General features: G+C 41.2%; 1 long non-coding RNA gene across 1 annotated transcript in view; it reads left to right on the forward strand.

The window, feature by feature from the left end:
- Nucleotides 1-22,222, forward strand: part of LOC115088826 — a 67,985-nt gene extending 45,763 nt beyond the window's left edge. Inside the window, exon 2 of the long non-coding RNA XR_003855915.1 lies at nt 21,814-22,222. This is a non-coding gene — a long non-coding RNA (uncharacterized LOC115088826). The remainder of the gene's footprint in view (nt 1-21,813) is intronic.
- The last annotated feature ends 1,808 nt before the right edge of the window (nt 22,223-24,030 follow it).

Genomic DNA, 24,030 nt, shown 5'->3' on the forward strand with positions numbered 1-24,030 from the left:
TCAGGATAAGCGCATTGGTAAGCTTCGCTTTAGCATTAACGTATGCGATCACGTCCCCCCGCAGAACAGCTTTACCGGTCTCCCAGAAAAGCTGAGGTGTTGATCTGTGCTGATCGTTGAATTCTTGGTAATCTCTCCATTTCTCCATTTCTCCTTTAAATAAGTCTGAAACTCCAAGTCAGACGCCAAATGTGCTGGGAATCTCCACGTGATCTCGCCACTGTTGCCCCCCCTCCTTCCGAGGGTTAAGGACACCGGGGAATGATCGGATACTACCGGAATCTCCACCTCCGCTCTTCGAGCCTTAGAGAAGAGGTGCCTGGCTATGAGTATGTAATCTATTCTGGACAGTGACCCATGGGGATGTGAAAAGAACGTGTAGTCTCTCTCTGTCGGATGAAGAGTTCTCCACACATCAATAAGATCTAGGTTTTGGCAGAGGAGTTCCACACCACTCGTAGTCTTGGAAGGAGGAGAGTGGCCCATAGAGGATCTATCCAATTGTGGATTGTGTACACAGTTAAAGTCTCCCACTACTAACAGTTCTCCAACCATATTAGTAAGCAGAACGTTCAGTATTTTCTTAAAGAATTCCATGGCATTATTACTGAGGGCATACAAATTACAGATGGTTACCTCAGTTGCATGCCATCGCCCTATAATTAATACGTATCTGCCTTCGGTATCCACTATAGACCGTTGTAATTGAAAGTCAGCCGCCTTGTGGATTAAAATCGCTACGCCCGCTTTACGCCCTAGTGCTGGAGCAAATATACAATCACCCACCCACTCTCTCTTCAGCTTCTGACTTTCTCCGGGGTTCAAATGGGTTTCTTGTAAACAAGCAATTTCTGTACCCAGTTTTTTAAAGTTGTTTAATATATTTTTGCGTTTGATAGGGGTTCCCAGACCATGTACATTCCAGGACACCAATTTATTCATGGAATACCTTTATCATGGAACATAAACCAGCCCTCTGGTATCTTCATTCGTTTGGAGGAGGTGCCCAGCCCCCACTCTCCTCCACATACCTATCCTTGCTCAGCTCTCCGTGCAACAGAAGTCTCAAAAAATACCACAACCATCCCAATTAACATTGCCAATCCCCCTTTTCCCCACACCCCACTCAGTTCACTATCTCCCCTATCCCCCCCACCCCCCTCCACACATCCCCAAACATATACACAAAACATAATTAGTCTCCCCCCACACGCAGGTAGGAGACTAGAGGTCCGTGTCAGGATGCTCAAGCTCCCCGCTTGTTCCCAACTCATCTTGTCCCATCAAACAAAGAATGTCCATTCCGCCCTCCTTATCCGTCAGGGCCGGGCGTGGAAATACTCCCCGGAGGTACCCAGGGGATAAAAAAAAGCAGGCAAGGCCAGTATAGCCCTGGAAAATTTCAAACACAAAAACGGAAAAACAAAATGCCATGAAAGGTATAAAGTTAAACTATTGTAACGAACACAGTCCTTGCTGGACTCCTTTGCCAGACCCACTCCGGCTGGGTCCTCCGAGCGTCCGACCGGGCTCAAACCCGAACATTGTAAGAGTTCCTGAAGATGTTTACTCCTGCATAGCAAAGCACATGGTCTATGATGCCGCAATCTGCAAAAAGGATTTAGCTGCTTCTGGTGAGGAAAAGGTTTGGGCCTTACCCTCTTTCCAAACTTTCAGAACTGCAGGATATTGTAGAGCAAATCTGATATCCTTCTCCACCAGATGAGAGCAGATCACAGAATATTGCCTCCGGAGCTGGGACACCCGGACGGGATAGTCCTGCGTAAGCCAAATCTTGTGGTTATTGTAAGCAAGTTCTTTCCGTTGTCGGGCAGCCACCCAGATTTTCTGTTTGTTGGCATAATTCAAAAATCTTGCTATGGCGATCCTCGGGCGTGTGTCCCCCGGTCTCCTGGGGCCCACTCTATGAGCCCGTTCCACTGCAAGACAGCCTTTGAGCTCCGGCAACCCCGTAGCTTCGGGTAGCCACGATTCCAGGAAGTCCCCCAAACCTTTGTCATCTACCGATTCCGGAAGGCCCAGGAAGCACAAATTCGCCCTCCTAGACCTGTTCTCCAGGTCGTCGAGTTTATCTTGACATTCTTTAAGTGCCGTTTCTTGCGTCTGCAGTTTCTGAGTGGCGGCCGCCATTTCGTCTTCCACTGTCGAAACGCGAGATTCCACCTGATCGAGCCGAGGTCTCAGGTCAGCCAAGATTTTACTCATACCGGAAAGCTTTTCAAAAATGCCTGCCAATTTGTCATCTAGAGTAGAGGCTATAATTTCTCTCAAAGTTTCAGTAGTGAGCGCGCCGGGCGGAGACACCATCACCTCCGGTTCGGCCACAACCGTCGCCATCTTGCTATCTCCCGCCTTTCCTCGGTCCTTCTCCTTCTCCTTGCGTACACTTCTGGATGCCATAAGTTGCGGCGATTTGTTCATATATTTTACTATAGACATAAACCAGCACCCGGTAGAGGCAGGAAAGTTCTTAAAATGCCGATGTTTAGTGAGTCAGCCAATAATATGCAGGCGGGGAGCTTGGAGCTCGAGGAAAACGCGTCCTCCTCAGCACATCACCCCACGTGACCCCCTGTTCAGTTTTTCTTGTAATTACTCCCTTGGATTTAAGGCCCCACCCAAAATTGTATTTCTTTGAAGGGCATATATGTGTTTAAGATGGAATTATTTGAGATGTTGTGATTATCTTATATATTTCTTCTATGCTTTTCTGTATTATTTTCCTGAAAAGTATGATTTATGTATACTTTATGAAAAATCAATAAATTGTAAATGAAAAAAAAAATAAATATTGGGTTAAATGGTCACCTTACAGTCATCAGGTACAATGGATGATTTTAATGAAAGATTACAAATTAAGGTCTGAAATTTCATTTTTTAGTTCTTTCAGAGCCATGGGGTGTGTACCATCTGGCCCACATGATTTAGTACTCTTCAGTTTGTCAATCTGGCCTACCACATCTTCCAGGTTCACTGTGATTTGGTTCAGTTCATCTGAATTGTCACCCTTGAAAACTGTCTCCAGAATGGGTATCTCCTGAACATCCTCTTCAGTAAACACTGAAGGAAAGAATTTGTTTAGTCTTTCTACTGTGCATCTTTAAGTGTTTTTTAACTATTTTTCTCATTTTATCAAACTTCCCCTTTTGAAAGTTTAGATGTAGAGCCTTGGATTTACTTACATTCCCCGTTTCATTCATTAATTCAAATGTGATCATGTTATGATCACTATTGCCAAGCAGCCCCACCAGAAATCCTATGCTCCACTGAGAATTAGATCTAAAATTGCTCCCTCTCGTCAGTTCCTGAACAAATTTCTCCATAAAACTGTCATTTCTTCCATCCAAGAACTTTATCTCTCTAGCATGTCCTGATATTTCACTTACACAGTCAATATTGAGGTAATTGAAATCTCCCATTATTACTGCACTACCTATTTGGTTAGCTTCCCTAATTGATCTTACCATTTCACTGTCCGTCTCATCATTTTGGCCAAGTGAACGGTAGTATTCTCCTATCGCTATACTCTTCCCCAGCACACAAGGGATTTCTAACCATAAAGATTTGATTGTGCATTTAGGGGTAGAACTTAAAAAAATACGCGATTGCGTACTTTTGTTTGCACACCAGGCGCGAACAAAAGTACGCTGGATTTTATAAGATACGCGTGTAGCCGCGCGTATCTTATAAAATCCGGGGTCGGCGCGCGCAAGGGGGTGCACATTTGTGCAACCTGCGTGCACCGAGCCCAGCGCGCGCTGCCTGTTCCCTCCAACGCCGCTCCGATTTCGGAGCGGCGTCGGAGGGAACTTCCCTTTGCCCTCCCCCCACCTTCCCCTCCCTTCCCCTACCTAACCCACCCCCCCGGCCCTAACTAAACCCCCCGGGCCCGCCCCCAAAACGCCGCGTCATTTTGGGAACGCCCCCCTGGACACGCCCCCTTGTTACCGTCAGAAAAGAGACCCCAGACAACTGGTCCGTAAAAGATAGACTTTATTTGCTAGCAAAGATGCAGCCGAGACAAGTGCTCAGAAAAACTGCATGACACTCCCCCTAGGGAGCTGACTCTTATACCGTAATACTGGTAAATAGGCGTAGCTTACAGTCAGGTTATATCACATGTCAGAAAGCAGAAATGCAACTAACTGGTATGTAACAAAAACGAAACTTAAGGCAGGCATTTCATAGCTGCAAGCATCTTATTAGTACAGTACAGGATTAAAAGGCACACAAAATGGCAGTGCGTTTCAGTGCGTTTCAATGCTGGCTCAGGTAAACAGGGGTTTCCGCCCAACGCTGCTGGATGTCTGTTGCTAGGCAGGATTCAGAACTCCTACACCCTCCCGCCCCTTTTCGAAAGCCCCGGGACTTTCTCGCGTCCCGGGGCTTTACACGCACCGGCGGCCTATGCAAAATAGGCGCGCCGGCACGCGAGGGCCCTGCGCGTGTAAATCCGGAAGGATTTACGCACGCAGGCCTTTTAAAATCCGCCCCTTAGTGTCTTGAAGGATCTTAATCCTGTTGGACTCTATGCCATCCTGGACATAAAATGCCACCCTGCCACCAAGTTGCTCCTCTCTATCATTGTGATAAAATGTGTTGCCTGCTATAGCACTATCCCATTGGTTATCCTCTTTCCACCATGTCTCTGAGATGCCAATTAAGTCTATGTCATTGTTAACTGCTATACACTCTAACTCACCCATCTTACTTCTTAGATTTCTGGCATTAGCATATACACATTTCAAAGTGTGTTTTTTGTTGTATTAACATTCTGCTTTTCAGTTGACAGGGATACATTGGAATATTTTAGCTCAGATGAGTCTTTAATTATATGCATTTGAACTTCTTTTCTTATTATTGGATCCTCTCTGTTGGGATGTCCTAACTCTAATGCTTCATTAGTATCCTTCAAAGATACCTCCCTCTGAATTATGTGCTACTGAGCGACTGTCAGCTTTCCCCTTTGATTTAGTTTAAAAGCTGCTCTATTTTCTTTTTAAAGGCTAGTGCCAGCAACCTGGTTCCACTCTGTTTAAAATGGAGTCCATCCCTTTGGAAAAGAATCTCCTTTTCCCAAAAGGTTCCCCAATTCCTTACAAACTGAATCCCTCTTCCTTGCACCATCGTCTCTGCCACACATTGAGACTCTGTAGCTCTGCCTGCCTCTTGGGACCTGCGTGTGAAACAGGGAGCATTTTAGAGAATGCTACCCTGGAGGTTCTGGATTTCAGCTTTCTACCTAAGAGTCTAATTTGGCTTCCAGAACCTACCTCCCACATTTTCCTATGTTGGTGCCCACATGTACCACAACATCCGACTCCTCCCTAGAACTGTCTAAAATCCTATCTCAGTGACGCAGGAGCTCCGCCAGCTTTGCACCAGGTAATCAAGCTACTAGGCAATCCTCAAGCTCACCAATCACCCTGCTGTCTACATTCCTAACAGTTGAATCAACAACTATGACGGCTGACCTAACCTTTCCTTCCTGATCACTAGCCCTGGGAAACACATCCTCGGTAAGGTTATACCTCACTCCTGGCAGGGATTGGGAGGCATCGAGGGGAGAGGGATGGAGCATGGATCCGAAAGGGTGAAGACTGGCCATATATTCAACTATGTGTGGGTGGGTCTTGGGGGGAAGATTAAAAAAAAATGTAAAATTGGTAATGGGGTTGGAAGGCCCAGAACATGTAAACAAACTTTAGAAGGCTTTGAAGGGTGGTGGATTCGCAGCCGACAGGGCCTTATGTATAATTTGTAGATAGTGAGCAAGAGAATGGGGTAACAGTCCCATTTATATATCTTTTTTTTTTTTCATTTTACACAGTTCTACTTAACTGGATATCTTTGAAGATGTAGGCAAATTAATCAGATGTGATGATTCATTGTGGATATGCTGAAAACCAGACCTGTTTGTGGTGCTCACCAAAAAACCCTGTATCATAGGATGTATCTATTTTCCATTTCTTTTTTATGAGTCACATATAATTTCTTCATCTGGGGAAAACCTCATGAAACTTTCTCTGTTTATAAAATCAGCTTCTTTATTCAAGGATTATTCAGTACATTTACTTTAGTTTATATTTCCTGAAGCATGATATTCTTTTTGTTCCATAATAGATACCTATTCTATCAGTTCCACTACAAGAGCATAACTTTTTTTTCTATTGCATTGCCGAGTTTCTGAATTCCACAAGTGGATACATTCTGCACTATATTCCTTCAATTTAATTACCTAGTTGATAATTCTGACTTTTTAATTCAATTTCAGTAGTTTCACTTTGTGTGATATATTAAGTTCCTTTTGCAAAGATTACAGCGTACAAGTATGCAATTAACAATAAATGTTGCTGTTCATTCCTCTTCTCCATCATCCTTCTTTGTGCAACTTAAGAATAATTTCTCTACACTTGGGGATCAGTCTATACATTATTTTTCAGAGTTTTCCTCTATAGCTCATTGCAATCTATATAAAATTATTGGGGTATGTACAATTTTTACATTCTTTCTCAGATGCTGGTTACTACTTTTACTTATGGGGGTTTGCTTTCTGTTGTACCCATCTGATAATATTTTCATTGCAGCAGCACTCGGGATGGAAAATATTGTCCAGTGGCATTCCTTTTCAAACAATAGTAGAGCAAGTAAGTGATGTTGGATGGGGAAAGAGTGGCGGTAAAGGGCATGAGGAAATAAATATAATTATTATATAGTTGAATGAGTAAAGGATGCAGAGAGGCTGAGTGAATGAATATTAGGGGGCATGAAGGGATGGAAGAGTTAGAGTACTATGAAATGGGAAAAGGAATGAAGAAGCAAAGAGGATGGGAGAATAAGTGAGAAATGTTGTAAGGTCAATATTCAAAAGCTATTTAGAAGATAACTTACAAGTTATCCATCTAAATGGCAAAAGTGACATACTCAGCCATTTATCCATCTAAATTATAGATGAATAAGTAGTTATCCAGCCTTCTGTGGTACAGCTACAGAGGCAGCTGGAGGAACTTGTATAGAGCCATGGCCAGGAGCAAGCCAAGGCACTGGAACTAGAGATCACCAATATTGAGCTTCAAGTCCATGCACAGAAGGTAGTCTTCAGTGAGAAAAGGCCCAAAAGAGAGAAGAGGCAGCCTGGCAAAAGTGTACACAGCTGACTGAAGCATATGCGGTGCTGGCACAGCAGCTAGCAGACTTGCAGTGCTGGAGCAACACAGAGTACATGAGTGTACAAGAATATAGACAGAAAGTGGCAGTTCTAAAAACCACCATGCAGGTACTGTAGAAACTTGTAGCACAGCACAGGTCAAATAGGAGTGTGATCAGGGAAGATTGTAGCTCTACGTTCAGCCCCCAAGGGATTTGTACAATGTTTTCTCAACCTAGCTTGATGTTACACAGGTAGAGAGTCCATCATGCTAGGTTGAGAAAACATTGTACAAATCTCATCATTGTATGAGTTTCCTCACTTTTAAGGACATCAAATCTTCACAAGAGTATAGTGTTCTGTTTATACGTCTCACTCTGCATGTAAAAGTGGCCCCTATCACCTACACTACTACCTAAACCTCACCTCGAGTTACTAGGTGGGCCTCCTATAGAGGGATAAATAGCTAACTACTGCACAGCCCTTGTTGATAGGTTCTTTCTCTCTCTCTCTCCTTCTCTCTCTCTCTCTCTCCTGGTAGAAAAAAGCAATAATGTAGGTATTATCATGAAAAGTTGATGCACTTTTGGTAATACCTATTCGAAGCACTAACATTGTGATAATTAGGCTATTACCATATAAGATGCCCCTTTTCCTATTGCATGTGATATTTATAGCAGATTGATAAATCTAGGCCATAGTTCTTCTACCAAAACCTGGGAGGGATCCATAGCTGGTATCATCATATAGACCAAACTGCTTATTAAATGCAGATATTAAACTTTATACGAAAATTCTGGCAAATAGATTAAAGTCAATTTTGCCCACTCTTATTTCTGAAGGGCAAGCAGGCTTTGTTACGGGAAGGAAACCCAGCATAAACATTTGCAGACTAGCAGTATTACAATCCCTGAGCTCTAAATTAAATATTCCAGTCCAAGCCCTGATTGGATTTGATGCAGAAAAAGCATTTGATCGGGTGGATTGGAGTTTTCTTAAGGAAACTTTGGATAGGATGGGATTTCAGGGTTTTATTTTGGCAGCAATCCAGTTACTCTGCTCTAACTATACTGCTAGAATATGCATGAACGGTTCAACCTCAACAGCCTTCTCTCTCTCTACAGAGGGATGTGACAAGGCTGTCCTCTGTTCCCGTTATTATTCATGCTCTCCCTAGAGCCTCTGATTCATAAGCTAGAGTCCTTCATGCTGAATATTCCCACTCTCCACGACCAAGACACAAACAATTATCGTGGGTTATGATTTTTTCTTACTCAATGTGGAATGTTAAAGGTTTGACTAACATGCCATTATCCCGTGATAAATATAGCAATTTGATAATCTAGGCCTTAGCAGGATGTAACTGAAATTTGACTAAGGGCCCTTTTACTAGGGATGTGCAGAGGAGCCGCATACGTTTCATATGGCATTCGTATTCGTCGGGGCCAGATACGTTGTATCCGTTCAAAGGGGCCCCCCAATCCATTGATACGTGCCATTCTTATTTGTTTCCCCCCCCCCCAAGACTTGCCTAAATTCCCTGGTGGTCCAGCGGGGGTCCCGGAGCATCTCCTGCCCTCCCTCAGTCGGCTGCCGGTGCCATCTTGTGCTCTTACCATGTGACAGGGGATGACCAATGGCAGCGGTAGCCCCTGTGACATAGTAAGGGCAAAGGCTATTAGCGCCATTTTGATTACTGTCAGCTGATGGCCTGAGTGCAGGAGATCACTCCTGGACCCCCGCTGGACCACCAGGGACTTTTGGCACCCAATAGCGCCGGGTCCGCCCCGGTGCCACCCCGACTCCTCCTGTTCAGGTCTTGATGCCGCCCCGACTCCGCCTCCATTTAGTGATCGCGTGCAATCACTTTGGAAAATGACCCCCTGAATATCATAGATGTCACTGCTCTGACTTCCATTATAACTCTGTATTATTTTCAGAGCCCTTACCCATGCTTTCAAAACAGAGAGGGAGAACCTAAGTATCTTACCAATCACATTGCCTTGTCTACCTCTTCTCAGCAATTGAGATCTAGTCAGAGATAATTTCTGCAGGTATCCTCAGTAAAAGAAATACAATTAGTAAGAAACAAAGAAATATCTTTCTCAGGTAAAGGGCCCCATTTTTTAAATGCATTGCCTTTAGTTCTATGTTGCAAGCTGAACTACCAAGCATTTTGTAAAGGTCTTAAAACCTTTGGGCCAGATTTTATAACATGTGCGTGGGCATAGATTTGTTCGCGCAACCCAGCGCGAACAAATCTACGCCCAATTTTATAACATGCGCGCACTACCACGCGCATATTATAAAATCCAGGGTCGGCGCATGCGGGGGGGGGGGGGGGTGCGCAATTGTGCAACCTGCGCACGCCGAGCCGCCTGCCTCCGTTCCCTCCAAGGCTGCTCCGAAATCAGAGCGGCCTCGGAGGGAACTTTCCTTCCGCCCCCCCCCCCGCACCTTCCCCTCCCTTCCCCTATCTAACCCACCCCCCAGCCCTAACTAACCCCCCTCTGACCATTATTTAAGAAGTTACGCCTGCCTCTGGGCAGGTGTAACTTGCGCACGCCGGCTCTCCATCCCCCAGCCCGGTGGCTGTTCCAGAGGCCTCAGTCCCGCCCCTGGAACTTCCCCAGGCCGGCTTCCCACCCATGGCCCCACCCCCGGAACGCCCATTTTTTCAATCCCCGAGACGTACGCGTGTCCCGGGGCGTGCACAGGGGGAGGCAAGGGTATGTTTTCAGGGGTTGCGCACGTATCTAATGTGCGCAACCCTTTGAAAATCTACCCCTTACTGTTTGGCCAATTGCCTTAGTATAGATGAGACTTTAGACATCTAGAATGAAGGTCCAACCTGCTTATTTAACTGACCTTTTACTTAATCTATTCATTCTTCTTAACCAAATATTAATTCTTCTTTACTTACCTATGTGTTTTTCTTTTTCACTGAGATCTCCCTAAAATGAGTTTCTCATGTTTTGACAACAAATTTAGTGGAAATATGGATGTGTTTTTTGGATCTTTTCCAGATACCGATTAACCCTTCATACTTTCTATTCATCAATTTATTTGATTTTTTTTGTTTTGTTTTCTCATTCTGTAGTCCAGCATGACCATTGTATAAGTATATAGTCTTATTGCTTTACATGTAATTATGTAAGATAAAAGTTTGTATTAGATATATCTGAAATAATGTTAACTATGTTTGCCATTAATTGTTGTTGTTTATTTTTTATATACAAAACTCTTGACATTATTATTATTAATTTTGTACTATTCTAATCTGTTTTTAGCAGATTTGGGAAAGGAGAATCATTTTTAAATGAAATTAAAATTGAATTAATGCACATAGCAGAAAAACCAAAAAGTTACTTCATCTACCACATGAAGATCAAAACCCGACACAAGAATGGCTAAGGAGAGTTTAATGTATACCTAAAGATGTGAGATTGATCATTAATTGCAGTACAGGATTATGGCCTATGGACAAGATGTTTTAAAGCAAGCATAGAAAATACACACAAACATACATTAATACTCTGTACTGCAGAATACATTTGCTCAGGTGATATGCAGTTGTCAGCAAGCATATACAGAAAGGCACAACAAAATACTGATTGTCCACTGGAAACTGTGTAAACACAATAACATTACTGACCCTGACAGATTTGCAAAGAATGTTGAAGTTGTGATCACCCTGGAACATTCCCATTCTTACCGATATAAAACTTAGTACTAGAAATATGGATATTGAATAAAGGAGAAAAATATAAAAATGGCATTGCTAATAGGCGTGTTAATAACAAACAACTATTCTGTATTATATATGGAGAGGCAGAAGATCATCAGGGAGAAAGGGACACAATCACAGACCAAGAAAATGTGGCATATAATACAGTGATAGTGGTAATGGTGTTGAGTGCCACCGGCCTAATTAAAAAAAATCTTCCAGGCATATTTTGATATGTTGTCTGTATATATTACACCCTATGACTTCCAGACAGAAGTTCTCTGTGGTACAATAAAACATTAACAATAAATTTGAGAGACTCAGTTCATACCCAACATATCCTGGCTTAAATGTGAGATTCATTGCTGCCATGGAATATACAAAACAAACCAATCTGGAGATATTCCTCCAAGTGAAGCTTAAGCAATTCAAAATGTACTAATGAAAATCATGGGCACTGAGATATGATGTAAACAATCATATATCCTGAAGGCTTCAACAAAATACAAGCGAGCATTATTTTCCATATTAGAAAAAACCCTCATGGTGGTTATTAAATAAAGCTAGAGCTCATTACATAACTTGAATTATCTACCAGTTTATGTGATAGAAAAACGGTGACAGAATTCAAGCATGCACAGGACAGATACCAAAAGGAGGGAAATGACTGGAGTTCAAGTATGGTCAACGGTGGTACAGTAGGTGGAGACAACTGGCAGGCCAATAGCGCTTTTCTGATGACAACTACTGTAATAAAATGCTACAAAACTGGTTTGCTCTCATCAACTCTTATTTGTCTAATAGCCTCATCTCTTCCTAGTTAACTATCTTGTTTAACTTCTTTTATCTGGTCTTTACCTTGTTCTGAAATTCGCTATTATTTCATATGTATTATTTATTGAAAAGTTGATTTACCACATTTGTTTATCTCAAATCTATGCATATTATGTATTTTTGAGAAATTCTTTGATTAAAATAATTAACCAAATGAACCATCAAATGTAGCAATTGATGATATCAAAGGTGATCAAAAACCTGATAAAAACAATGACAAAGATTCACTAGCATTTTGTTAGGTTTTCTAGTGTTGTCAGATCCAGGTAATTTTTGAGACATGCAGAAAAATAGCATACAATTCTAAAAGTTTATCTTCTTCAGCAGCATTGTAAACTCTTAAAGATTAGAGATCCTTGAAGATGGCCAAGGTAAGCACAGGTAATAAAACTATATTATCTTCACATATTCTTCAAAATCTGCATATATTACCAAAACAAACATCTTCCTTACATACTAAAATGAAGGACAATTTGATACATTATTCATCCACAAGATTATAATGGCATGCATTGAAAATGAATAAAATAACTGATTCATTATCCATCTTATAATATGCTTTGACCTTGAATTTCTACCTAGTCTGTTTCTTAGTGTCTTGCCAAATGGTTAAAGTTTTCATTATTCCCCTGGAATTTCAATCTGCATATTCATTCTTCCTAGTAAAAGACCTGCTGCTAAGAAATGTATATATAGTCCTCAAAACAGATATAAAATCCTTAGTTGCTATTAATCAACTAATTTCTTCAGAATAATCAATAGTTGTATTATATAAAACAATAGCAATTGACATTTGAATTTCCCATTCTTGCATTTTTATAAATTGATAAAATAATTATATGCATTTGCAAAATACTAGATTTTAGAAATTAATAAACAGAGAATATTAAAGCAGATAACAACTGTAAGGTGCATCTAGTCCATCGAATCTGTTTCATTTTACAAATGTACATATTCAAAGAGAAGTGTAAAACACCATATAATAAAAACTATACAATATTGTGCAATAACATTTATTATTGAACCAACAATTGTAAACATATACACCATTAAAATATTAGAACACTCATTCAACCATTCACACTCCTTAAGAAAAAAGCACCAATGACACAGTATATTTCTTACAATAAAGTGCAAATTCAATGTTTCACAGTTTCAATAGAGAAACACTCTTCTTCATAAAGTTTCCAGATATAATTAATTATAATTGTTTGTTGTATATTTTATATTCTCCAACGGGCTGATTTCATACACTCAAACAACACTGTTCACAACAATTTCTTCCGGGGAAATTAGCCCTCTACTCCTGGATGGAGGAGTAGAGGGCTAATTTTCCCGGTAGAAATTTATACTTCTCTTTGTATATGTACATGTGAATATTAGAGAAAGTGTGTTTTGATATATTCCCTATGTAATGTTTGTCATTTTACAAATGGCCATAGATTCTAGAGATGGGCATTCAGGAGAAATGAAATAGGAAACAAGACAAAATTTCCTATTTTGTTTCAGATCATTTTCAAAATGGAACAGTTAAATTCCGAGGAAAGCAAATTTCATTTCAATCTCAGTTCGCTTTGAAAACCTATTTAAAAAAAAAGTTGCCAGAGCCTTGCCTAGGAGGTAGGTTGAGACCCAAAACAAGAGTCCTGAAGCCTGGGACTCTCATAGGCATAGACCAAGTGCCAATGAAGGGGCCGTGATTTACATCTGAGCATGATGCTGGGATCTTGCTCTAGGCACTGGACTGATGCAGGGGCCTAGGCTGAGACTCAAGCAAAGGCCCAGGCCTGGGAAAATTCCCGACAAATCTTCCCCATACCTACCAAATCTGATCCCATGTCCTGGCCCAGTCCTGACACCTGGGCTTTGGCCAGGGCCCAAAACCAGGCCAGACTCTGGGGCCCAGCCCAGAGGCTGGATCCTGATGCTGTGGCCTCTGCCTAGGCTAGGGCATGGACCAAAGCCTGACTCTATGACCTGGCCCAGAGGCCAGATCCCAATGCCGGTGCCTTGACCCAGACACAAGCCCAATCCTAGGGCCTTGCCCAGAGGCTGGGTCTTGATACCTGGGCCAAGGTCTAGGGTCAGGCCAAGGCCAGAGCCCAGGTTTTGCAACTCTGTTGACACTGTCTTCTTTCTTATTTAAACTGCCATACATCAAAATGGCATCATCTGCTGTGGTGAATGCATTGGAGTTAATTAACTCTGACACAACCCAAGTGTACGGCATCAGTTTAAAGAAGAAAGAAAAGGATGGCCAAGGTTCCAGGTGAGGGTGTCCCTGGCCTTGGTTGAGGCCCAGGAATCGGACCTGGCCTCCAGGCTGGGACCAAGCATCGGGCTTGGGACTCAGCCGAGGCCGTGATGTCAGGACCCAGCCTCTGGACCAGGCTGTGGTGTCAGATCTGAATCCTGGCCTTGGCCTAGGCTGAGGCCCAGGCATTGGGACCCAGCTTCCAGGGTGGGCCCTGGCCTATGCTGAGATCCTGGCATTGTGTCCAGATGTCCAAGTCTGGGGCTTGTGTATCACCTTGGTCGGGATTGTGGCCACCTATCCCGGCCTAGGCCTATGCAAGGCCAAGGCTTTGGGATCAGTTAGCCTCAAAACCTAGGCCCAGGCCAAAGCCTCGACCTTCTGAAGGCTTAGGCCACCTTATGTCTTTGCGACAGCCTCACACAAGGCCTCAGCTTGGGCAGGGGGCTAGTCCTCTTGCTGATCCCCCCCCCCAGACTAGGTAATTGGGGGCCAGGGAGAATGGCTTTTTCTCGGTGGGAGGGATAGGTGGAGGGCATGGGAGGCCTTACTTCTTTTATTTTCTGCTTTTGAGGGGGGATCAATATTTATCCTTTTTTTTTAATTAAAGTAATGATCATTACACAAAACAAAATTCATGGGAAAAAGCCCCACAAAACAAAACTAACAACAAATCAAAATGTTCTCCCCTTTCCACCGCTAATAGACACTACTTGATATCTGTCTTTCTCTTGCTTTCTTCACAGCAGAGGTTCCTCTGTGTATATTCCATACTTTATTGATTTTTGTTTAGTTATTTTTTTTGCCTTCACCTTCCCCACTGAACGGCTGTTCCATGTATCTACCATCCATTCCATAAACAAATATTTTCTAATGTTAACAGTCTACACCCTTTATTCTCCTATTATGACTTTTATTCTAGAACCTATTTTCCCATTGAACATGTTTGTCATTTGTGTATTATACATATATTTTTGAGGAATTTCAATGTCTCTATTGTATTCCCTCACCCCCCTCTCCTCTCAGATTAATATAATTTAGACTTTTAATTCTTTTTTTAATAAGGAACCATCTTGTTAGCCTTTCTCTGGACTGCTTCTGTGCTGGTTTATATTCTTTAGGAGCTATAGCTTTCAAAATATGACACAGTATTCAAAATGGGTCTAAATATTTTTAGATGTGTGTCAAATATCGTTTAGCCCAAATTCTTATAGAAAAGTGTCCTTTGTGACACAGACAGAAGTAACTCAACAGAGAATAGCCCAGAAGTAGGCCAGAAGAAGAAGGAAAGAGAGAGAGAGAGTACTCCAGAAGAAAAAGGAAAAAAAGGAATGAGGTTACACACCTTTATGGAAAATGCTACTGGGTAATGTAATCCTAATGGAACAAGGAGACAGAACAATTGGCCCATCAGGCAGCAAAGGAGGAACCAAAGAGGAAAGAGGTTCATGAGAGGTAAGTAATGCTATTTAAAAGAAAACGCTACTGGTTAATGTTGCAGAGGGACAGGCCCTGAGGAGTCAGATGAGATTAAGCAGGGTAGGTTTTGTATATGGAGAAAAATATCCTGGAAGGACTGAAAGAGACAGATGCCAGGGGGCCAGAAGGCTGGCATAAAAGGCAGATACTTAACTGGATGAGGTGTGGATATGCTGAGGGCTACTACTACCTAGATAGCATTATTTGTATGAGAGCCTGGGCAAGTCTTCTGCTGGACTTATCAACCTGAAGAGAACGCAAAAGCAAAGGGTGTTTGATTGCTACTTAATTCTTAAGTCAATTTGTATGTGAGATGCCTTTTGCACTGTTTGGAAGACCTTGTTGTTCAGTTAATGGACGTGTATTTTTGCAGTTTGAGGTACAGGATATATAAGAAAATAAAGCCATTGATTTACTGCAAACACTTGGCTTTGTGCTTATGCCATGTCACATCTTATAAGATCATCATGTGTTTGTGTCTATCTGTCTGTCTTCTACAAGATCTGCCTGTCCACCTTAATAACATTTTAACCATTAATCAAATTTTGTTCACATTTGTGCCATAAAGAGTAGAATGCCATTACCCCTTACTTTGTAGTCTTCATGTTCTCTTAATGCACCCAAATAGTGGAAGCAGTAATAGTAACAGTGATGGGACTATTCATTGATCTTCTCACCCAGAATGAAGTGAATTAATTAATACTAATGTGGTAGGAGCTATAAGTTCTTTTATATTTAGTATTCAGCTCAGCAGGCCACCTTTGGGGATTTGGGGGGTGTGTTTTAGCTAACAGAATTTTTTAAGACAGGGGATTATGGGAAGAGGAATTGGCACCTGATCCCTATACATGCTAGCTGTTATATTTAAATATCTTGCTACTTTATACCTTCTATATTTCTGATTTGAGTTAGCTAGATAATTTAACCTAGCTAGTGATGATACTCAGAGTTAACTAGATAAATTAAAAAAACAAAAACAAACTTTGAATACCATCCATCCTGCCTCTTTTTCGTCTGATGAAGGTTAGCCAGGTAATGACTCACCAGTTCAATGAGGCAGGACACATAAAACTCAGGGTTTTCCTGGCTGAAAAACCCTTTTGAATATTATTGACCACTAAGATTTTATATGATCTCTTACATATAGATTTATTTATTTATAGACATTTGAAATTCCTCCTTTTGTCAAGAATAGCCTCAATTTGGATTACAATCAATTAAAAAACAAAATGCAATTGAGATAATTTACAGTGGTATTCAAATTTACATTTGGAAAGCATAGGGAATTAGGGAAAACCTTCAAGTCCTAATTGGAATAATAAGGAAAGGAGTTAGAACCGGGGAGAAAGGACCCAATTTGCTTCATCCTCTAAAAGATAAAGATGGCATCTTGAATTTAGCATGGTAATGAATTGCAAATCAATGTAATCATTTGATAATTGAGTAATATAGAATCTAAAATTACAATTTGATAAAAGACAAACAGGAGGATTTTTCACCAATTGTTGTGACTATGTACTTTTCATTGGTAGACCCACAAATAATGACTTGCAATAGACAGAGACAGGATGGAGACGGTCCAGAGAAGGGCGACCAAAAAGGTGGAAGGTCTTCATAGAATGACTTATGAGGAGAGATTGGAGAATCTAAATATGTACACCCTGGAGGAAAGGAGGAGCAGGGGTGATATGATTCAAACTTTCAGATACTTAAAAGGTTTTAATGATCCAAAGACAATGACAAACCTTTTCCGTTGCAAAAAAATCAGCAGAACCAGGGGTCACGATTTAAAACTCCAGGGAGGAAGACTCAGAACCAATGTCAGGAAGTATTTCTTCACGGAGAGGGTGGTGGAGCCTGGAATGCCCTTCCAGAGGAAGTGGTGAAGACCAAAACTGTGAAGGGTTTCAAAGGGCGTGGGATAAACACTGTGGATCCATAAAGTCTAGAGGATGTGAATGAAGAGAAGAGGCAAGGGGTGGCTTGCTTGCGGGAATGACGGCTACTACCTGGAGATTAATATCCTTATTCAATAAACATACACACAGTTAATGCAACTCTAATATTGCTCTATGCTTCAACGGCAAGAGGAAATATGGAAAAAAGGATTTGCATCCACAAAAAAGCAGGGGAGTAGCTTGCTTGTTACGGCGGTTACTACCCCAAATCAAATAAGCTTGATACTTCATTTTCAATGCACATCCAGCAAAGCTCTCTCCTTCAACGGCAGGGAAAATGAAGAAAAGATGATTTATATTCAGCATCAACCAACAAGGAATGAATTACATAGTCTGAGTAAACAAATAAGCAGGGGAGTAGCTTGCTTGTTACGGCGGTTACTACCCCAAATCAAATAAGCCTGATACTTCACTTTCAATGCACATCCAGCAAAGCTCTCTCCTTCAACAGCAGGGAAAATGAAGAAAAGATGATTTATATTCAGCATCAACCAACAAGGAATGAATTACATAGTCTGGGTAAACAAATAAGCAGGGGAGTAGCTTGCTTGTTACGGCAGTTACTACCCCAAATCAAATAAGCCTGATACTTCACTTTCAATGCACATCCAGCAAAGCTCTCTCCTTCAACGGCAGGGAAAATGAAGAAAAGATGATTTATATTCAGCATCAACCAACAAGGAATGAATTACATAGTCTGGGTAAACAAATAAGCAGGGGAGTAGCTTGCTTGTTACGGCAGTTACTACCCCAAATCAAATAAGCCTGATACTTCACTTTCAATGCACATCCAGCAAAGTTCTCTCCTTCAACGGCAGGGAAAATGAAGAAAAGATTATTTATATTCAGCATCAACCAACAAGGAATGAATTACATAGTCTGGGTAAACAAATAAGCAGGGGAGTAGCTGGCTTGTTACGGCGGTTACTACCCCAAATCAAATAAGCCTGATACTTCACTTTCAATGCACATTCAGCATAGCTCTCTCCTTCAACGGCAGGGAAAATGAAGAAAAGATGATTTATATTCAGCATCAACCAACAAGGAATGAATTACATAGTCTGGGTAAACAAATAAGCATGGGTGTAGCTTACTTGTTACGGTAGCTACTACCCCGAATCAATTAAGCATGATACTTGACTTGGAATAAGTATCCAGCCAGCTCACTGCTTCAGCAACAGAGGGAATTAAGTAAAGAGGATTTTTATTCAGACAACCAACAATGGCTGAATTGCACATGCAGGGTAAACAAACGGGAGTAGCTTGCTTATTACAGCGGTTACTACCCCAAACCAATTAGCTAGATACTTCACTTAGATGCAGCTCCAGCACTGCTGTCTGCATCGATGGTGGGGGTGGAAGGGAATTGGAATCAAATAGTTACCAATAAGGGCCCTGACCTCAGCGGTCAGAGTAACAGATTATGAAAATGAATAGGTGTGAAAGCTTGCTGGGCAGACTGGATGGGCCGTTTGGTCTTCTTCTGCCGTCACTTCTATGTTTCTATATTTCTATCTAGTCAGGAAGTTAAGAGTATGGATTGTTGTGACCAAATCCAACACCTACAGTGCTAAACATGGATGCAGCTGGCATACCCGATAAAGTGTTACATGCATTTGTGCCTCTAAGTTTATAAAATAATCAATAATTACTCCCAAGCTATGTACTTGGGATCTTAGTGGTAACAAAATCCCCTCAAAAACCAGAAGCACCTATTCATCTTGTGAACTTGGCTTTTCATTTTTATATATATAATTTCTGTTTGAGAGATTTAATTGCAATTTGTTCAAGCATATTGATTACTTCAGCTAAGCATCAATTTAATCTGACAAGGTGAGGTTTCAGTATTAGTGTAGCAGTTAGGGGCCACTTTGAATGTCAAAGTGTGAAGATTTGATGATCTTCGGAGTGAGAAAACTCAGCCAAAGATGAGATTTATGCAATGTTCTCTCAATCTAGCTTGATTTTACCCAGGTAGAGAGTCCATCAAGCTAGGTTGAAAGAACATTGCACAAATCTCATCTTTGGCTGAGTTTCCTCACTTCGAATGTCCTCAAATCTTCACAAGAAGCACTGTGCTGTTCGTACGTCTCACTTTCAATGTCAAAGTGGCCCCCTAACCCCTAAACTAATACCTAAATCACCTCATGTTACTAGGTGGGCTTCCCATAGAGATATAAATACCTATCTAGTGTGAGGGCATAATGGCTAGTCTATCACTCTCTTTCTCTCTCTCATTGCAAAGTGTGCAAATGTTAGTGTTTCACATAGGTATTAATGCACGTTGTGATAAACTACCTATTACCATAAAACACCCCCCCTTTCCTATCCCATGTGATATTTAGTTCATTTTGATAAATCCAGGCTTTAGCCGGATAAACATTTCTGGCTAACTTTAGAGTAGTATACCAATAATCTACTCTACCACAAAACAGTGTTCTATATTTATAATATATAAAAAAAAGGGGACAAAATGTCCAATCACTGTAATTTATCTTACAAACAAGAATAACTTTTATTTAAGTAATATAATCAAAATTCGCTTCTTGAATACCACAGTCAGTGATCATATTTTTTTATATTTAAAAAAAAAAAATTTCACCACATTAAAAAAAATGTGTGTGTGTGTGTGTGTGTGGGGGGGGGGGGGGGGGGATTTTAATCATTAACTTCCAACCACCTCCATTAAAGTGATTTTATCCTGTATCTTTAACCAAGTGAAAAAGTCCCAAAAATAATTGTGTGGTCTAATATATTCAAATGTATTAAAAGTGGGAGGAGGAATAGCCTAGTGGTTAGAGCAGTGGACTATGAACCAGGAGACCAGCATTTGTGTCCTGCTGTCGCTCCTTGTGACCTTGGGCAAGTTAATTTACCCTACATTGCCTCAGGTACAAAAACTTAGATTGTAAGCCCTCTGGGGATAGAGAAATACCTACAGTACCTGAATGTAAACCAGTGTGATATCCCAATTGAGATCAAATATGGGTATATAAAAATAATAAATGTACATCAAACTTTTTTACTTTCACTTTTTTTTACTATCAATTCTTTATAATCTGAATATCAGTGGGGAAACCTGCTATTCAAACTGGCTAAAAAGCCTTCAGTAAATTGTCATTAAGCACAATGCAGTTTTCTTTTTTCATATAAAAAATACTGATTTTTACTTTCCTATTGTTGAAGATCATTCACTCTAGATGTTCCAACATGTACATGTTTTAAACTGATAGTCCTTCTTCAGGGGATGTACACACTAGTAGACAAACTCCAGAAGGCAAAGTATATCACCAATATTTTAATGCATTTGCTGCATAGTTCTGCCAGTTTCCTGTCCCATTTCAGCTTTGGCTTTGTCCCATTTCAGCCCGGCGACGAGTTAAAAGCCCTGGGACGCATCTAATCCCCGGGGCTTTACTAAAGGGGCGGTCTGGGGCGGTCTGGGGCGGGGCATGGGCGGGGCAGGGATGGGTCAGAGGCTCCCAGCACAGCGGCCATTTGCCGCTGTGCCAGGGATCACGTGCCGGCAGTTGGCCAGCACGCACAACTTACTTCAGCCCCAGGGCTGAAGTAAGTTTTCAATCAAAAGCTAAAAAAAGAAAAAGGTAGGGGGGAAGGGTAGGGAAGGTAGGGGAAGGGAAGGGAAAGTGGGATGGGGGAAGGGAAGTTCCCTCTGAAGCCGCTCCTATTTTGAAGCGGCCTGGGAGGGAACAGGGGAAGCAGCGAGGCTCGGCGCGTGCAAGGTGCACAATTGTGCACCCCCTTGCCCTCGCTGACCCCCGATTTTATAACATGCGCGCCACTGTGCGCACATAATATATAAAAAAAAGGCGTACATGTGTGCGCACCGGGTAGTGTGCACATGTACGCCCGCGTGCAGTTTTTAAAATCTACCCCCTAGTGAATCAGGTACTTAGCCGGTTTGCTTCCAGAAATGCCCCAAGAATGCCCCTATGCTATCCAGTTAGATATGGTGAAAGTCTACCTGGATACATATCCAAAATATTCAAAGATGGTATTTAGCCAGGTAATTTGTGAGCGATCTGGCTAAATACTGCAGAATATGGAACCCCATAAGAAATTTTCAAAGATTGTTTTTGCTATCTTTTTCTTTCATTGTTAATGTTATCTTGTTTATTGTCTTACAACTATTGCATACTCTGGTTTGTTTTGTTTTTTTTGTTTTTCTAAGGTCTTTTTTTATTTCTTTTCAGTTTTAATTTTATGTACTTTATTTTTTACCTTTTAGTTCTTATATGGGTTTCTGATATATGTGCACTTTTTGGCAGCTTTGTAAGTGCTTTATCAAAAAGGTTTGATCTTATTCACAGGCACTTAGATGCAATCTAAAGTACTTTACATCTATTAAAACAAAATTTTGACATTTTTATAGTGTACTTGGATTTGATGGAGAAAAATCTGGAAGCTACTGCTGAAAGAGTTTTTGAGTGCGAAACCACAATTTCTGGGCTGATTGCTGATGTCAAGCGGATTGAAGTTCATATGGATACTCTTAAGCATAAGAAAAAAACTGCAAATCTGAATATGTTTTGGGATCCTAGATAAAGGCTATCTAATGTATTTTTTTTCTTTCTGAGTAGCTGTTCCATCTGTTTATGATGTGTGTTCTGATAGACCTGAAAACTGTAGAGTCTACAAGAAGATTGACACATAAAAAAGAAGTCGAACTGCATTCATATTCTGCAGAAATGAAGATGTAAACATTGTGGTCTTGAAAATACATGCACATTTAAACATTTCTTAGGTTGTAGTAAAAGAGGCATCACACAATCTGAAACAGAGCACAATTTCTCTTTGGCTTATATTCCTATGTGTCTCTGCTTTTTTTATCCTGGTTTGTCTTCTCTTTATAGTGGAAAAAATGCATATGACCATACATGATGTTGTTTTACAAATCATCCTCTTTAGTTTTTTCATGACATACATGTATCATTAAGATAAACAGTATATCAGGCTGTGATGTCTTGCATAAACTCCTCTTCAGGGTTATTTTTACTGTTTTGACACAGAAACCCTAGACTTCCAAGCATAACTAACAACATCAATAGACATAAATACCAACAAAGGGATAGATTTTCTAACATACGCACGCGCGTCCATGTGTGCATGCTAACCGGTGCACGCACATGGACACAGCTTTTTTATAACACACGTGCGTAAGCGCGCACGTGTTATAAAATAAAAGGAGGCACGTGTGCGTGCGGCCCACGACTTGCACGCACAGGTGGGGTAAATTTTCCATGAATGCTCGGTGATGCGATCGGCCTTATTCCCACTTCCCTCCCAGTCCGCTCCAATTAAGGAGCGGACTGGGAGGGAAATTCCCTTCCCTCCTACCTAACCCCCGCGTTTTTAATTTGTCATTTGTTCCTCTTCCGGAGCTGCAGCAAGTTGCACGCACCGGCAGGCTGCTGGTGTGCGATTCCCCGGCACAGTGGCAAATGGCCGCTGTACCAACCACCTCCAGCCCTGCCCTACTCCGCCCCCTGGTCTGCCCCTCCTTGCCTCCGGATAGCCCCTTTGTCGAGCCCTGGCTCTTGTGTGCATCTTTTTTAATAATCTACTCGAACGTGTCAAAGTATGAAAGTAATCAACCACAAGCAGTCTCTATCCTTAGACTTGGACAAGCATTTTCACAAATAGAAGGAATGAGTGAGAATCCACCAGCTCATAAGGAGAAAGAAGCAAAAGAACTAGCAAAACAAGAGGAGAAAAAAAACAACCTCTTTAAAGAACTAAACTAGCAAAACCAGAAAAAAAACAATTGGCAAAAGCACAAATATAGTGTGACATTCAAAGAGTTACATTGCCAACCACACACAGATCAAAATCTGACACAGGAATAGCTAAAGGGAGGTGAAGTTCAATCTAAAGATGAAAGATTGATAATTGCAGCACAAGACAAAGGATTATAGACAAGATAGTTCACAGCAAGCCAAGAAAAAAATTGGAAAACAGATACATTCACATTCTGTAGTACAGAACTGGAAATAGTTACATATCTTGTTGCTGGATGTGATGTGAGGATGTCAGAAGGAATGTACAAAGAAAGGCATATAAATCAGAAAAGCTTATATAATTGAAATGATATTAAAATAAATACTATATCATCTCTGTACCAGAAAAATACTGGGATTATGGCCTTGATATAATTGTAGAGAATAAAGACATTGTGATTATCTGGGGTATTCCTATTCAAACCAATCAAGAGCAAATTGCCAGAAAATTGGGTAAAGTGGTAAAGCAGAAAAACCAAGAATGGCATTGCTAATAAAAGTGTCAATACTAGGGATGAGCATTTGTCTTAAACAAATGGTACATTTGAACCAAAAGAGGCCATTTTGAACTCAATTCAAATGGAATGAACCAAAAAATGTCCTTGCATTAAAATACTCCATAATCAAGGGATATTTTAATTTTGGTTTTAGAACAGAAAAGGACCTTCCTGAGTTCCTACAACCCCATTCCCCACTCCCCAAGAAAGCCTTGGTTCATGATTCTACCTAGCTGGGCTGAGCCAGACCCAGCCAGGGACTCCCCAAGATCCCTCCTACCCCCAAACCCCATAAATATTTTCCAGGGTAGATGA

The sequence above is a fragment of the Rhinatrema bivittatum genome, chromosome 3 (assembly GCF_901001135.1).
Source record: "Rhinatrema bivittatum chromosome 3, aRhiBiv1.1, whole genome shotgun sequence".
NCBI lineage: Eukaryota > Metazoa > Chordata > Amphibia > Gymnophiona > Rhinatrematidae > Rhinatrema > Rhinatrema bivittatum.